This window comes from Apteryx rowi, unplaced genomic scaffold (genome assembly GCF_003343035.1).
Source record: "Apteryx rowi isolate R43461 unplaced genomic scaffold, aptRow1 scaffold_93, whole genome shotgun sequence".
In the NCBI taxonomy this organism is placed as follows: domain Eukaryota; kingdom Metazoa; phylum Chordata; class Aves; order Apterygiformes; family Apterygidae; genus Apteryx; species Apteryx rowi.
The window spans coordinates 1029709-1032441 of NW_020451238.1; the positions used below are offsets into that span (position 1 = coordinate 1029709).

The 2733-nt window shown below is 50.2% G+C and overlaps 1 protein-coding gene across 4 annotated transcripts in view; it reads left to right on the forward strand.

The window, feature by feature from the left end:
• Window positions 1–2606: 2606 nt before the first annotated feature.
• Window positions 2607–2733, forward strand: part of LOC112978414 (septin-2) — a 44019-nt gene continuing 43892 nt past the window's right edge. For all 4 annotated transcript variants that reach the window (XM_026091923.1, XM_026091922.1, XM_026091925.1 and 1 more), the window contains exon 1: window positions 2607–2702. The gene's annotated coding sequence lies outside the window, so the exon portion shown is untranslated. The remainder of the gene's footprint in view (window positions 2703–2733) is intronic.

Consider the following 2733-nt stretch of genomic DNA (forward strand, 5'->3'; position numbering starts at 1 on the left):
CAAGAAGGTAGTGTGTAATAGTACTTTGTGTTATAACAGTGTTATACTTTGTCCTAGGAAATGGAACCTGGTGGCGCTTTCATTGGCTTTTATCCTGCTCTTACTCAGATCACACCAGTGCTCAGCTGATAATCTGAGCACAATGTGAAGTAGCCAGTAATGCCAGGCTGCCTTCAGTAGCGTTTGTTCCACTTCCACATTTTCCTGTTGTGAACTTGTGGCGGAGCGCAACCACCCACCCCCCATCTCGGGCCCAAAGTGTGGTGGAGCACAACTATCCGCCCCCCGCCCTCCCCCCCCTTATTTCAGGCCCCAGCTGACTGCAAATAACTGACAGCGCCCAGGGCTGATCAGGAGGAACTAGGTGATACTGGTTGCAACTGGTGAGGCCAGAAATGGGCAGGAGGTCAGCAAAAAGGGGTATATTTTCCCCAACAAGGCATGAGGTCAGCAAAAGGGTAGGTAAAACTAGTACCTGCATTTTTGCCCAGTATTTTGGAGGAAAATTTGCTTCACATATGGAGGAGCAACTGAAAAGCAAACAAGCGTGTATTAAATACTCCATTACAGTCAGATGCCACACAGCTTAAGCTAGATTTCCCACTGTCTATCATGCCTATCATACCAAAAACTTTCCCACTACTAGGACTACCACTGAAACTTGCTGTAAATTAAGGCAATCTAAAAGCTCAAAGATTTTGGGGTAGGAAATAAGAATCAAACAATTTGACAAGGTTTTTTTTCAGCAGAATGGGCTCTGACTGTGTTGCATTGTTTAAAACTAGCTCATGTGTAGCTCCAGAGCTAGACTGGTTGTACATGACAGAAGCCAAAATATTAAGTTTGCAGGATGTAAAGCTGGTGAAGTAAGACAGACTTGTATAATTTCAAAGTCATTACTAACCTCACACTGACTATCATTTCATTTAATTGGAGTGAAGTGACCACTGTGAGGGGTAACGCTTGGCGTGTGGCCCCCATGAGATGAGCGTTTCTTCTACTTTTCGGTGAGGTCAGTGGGATTGGGAGATGATCCTCATTTTGGAGCAGGCCACTCACTGATAAACGGGAGAGTCAGCATAAACTATACCAGGAGTTTTTAGTGTTTTAGTGCAGATCTCCCAAAATATATTTAAAGTGATATTGTGCAATGGCATTATTCTGTCTTTAGAAAATGTGAAGCCCCAGCTATTCTAGACAGAGGAGAAGAGGCTGCTTGGGACACAGGAGGCATAAGGAAAAAAGGGGATGTGCTGGATTATTATCCCCATACTGAGGGGATAAACTTAAAACTTGTTATATCCTGATATTATATTAACTATTAGCGAATAACTGAGCTACAGAATCACCCTGGGAAAAAAAAGCATAAAACTGGTGAGGTTTTGTGCCAAGTTACTTTGTCAACCTGCAGTTCCTTCAAGAGCCCAGTTATGAAAACATGCATGCAGTCACTGTTTCCATAATAAAGATTACACCACCTCCTGGAAAAAACAAACTGACCACATTGTATTATGGCAAAGCTTAAAGCATACATGGGAAATGAGACAAGGGCATACAAAGTAAGCAAAGAAACTGTTTTTTTTCTGTGTGTGGGAATGCAGCTCTGGGGAGCGCGTGTTTGGGAGAGCGGGTCTGGTGGATGCTGGGCGGCGGGAGCTGGTGGCCGGGGGCAGGAGTGCCGCGATGGGTCTCCTGGGAGGGGGAGCTGGTGGGGACGGCAGCGGGGGTCTGCCACCGAGGACCGGGATTTTGGGGCGAGGCCTGGCTCTCCTCTCCGCCGGCTGTGCCTCCCTGCCCAGGTGTCCTCTCCTCCGCCGTTTCGGCGACGGCAGGTGTCTCAGGGCAGGACCTGCGAGCAGCGGGGTGGGAGCGCAGCAAACCTTATTTTACAGGGAACCTGTTCCTGCATTTCCTTGCACAGCTGAGTGGGAGCAGCGAGGAAAACCTTATATGTTGTGTATTAACAGAGCACTGAATTTGCAATGCAGCCATTAAAACCTTGCTCTGGGAGGTCCATTTATTACACGAATAATAGTACAAAATCTGTCTTTTTTTTTTTTTTTTGACATGCAACTCTTGCTGTTGTATTTTCTAGAAATCTAAGACAAATGGCACAGTGTAAGTTGTGAGTGTTTATGCTAGGAAGGCCCGCAGTGAACTAGTTCAGACGTCAGCATTTTAGCGGGTGAACTGTCCTGGGCAGCAGGCCGGGGCACTCGGGCAATGCCGCTGGCTCGGCGGTGATGGCGGTGGTGGTGGTACAGCCCCGGCAGGGCCCAGCACGGCCTTGCGCAGCGCCGACCCGGGCCCCCACCCCAAACTGCCTGCGGTGGGGGGTCAAAGGCCGTCCTGGAAAAAAAAAAGCCTTTATTTTTGAGGGTTTTTTTACAATACATGTTGTGCACTGAATGCTTTCTCGTTTTAGATTAAAACTTGGTGCAGGAGGGGAGGTTTCTAGGAGGGGGAATGGACCCTCCGGGGCGGGGGCGGCTCCGGCCCCAGGCCTGGAGCGGAAAAGGGCGCCGTCGTCGCCATGGCAACGCCCCGGGCGGGGCGGGGCGGGGCGGGGCAGGCCCGCGCTCCCCGCCCGCGCTGCCACTCAGGCAGGCGGGAGAGACGCTCTATCCCTCCTCTCTGTGGTACCGGAGCCGTGTCTCCCGGCTATCCCGGGAAGCGGCTGAGATCATAGAGTCGCGGGGAAGGTAGTTAGGCATTCGCCGCTGTGGCGCGTGG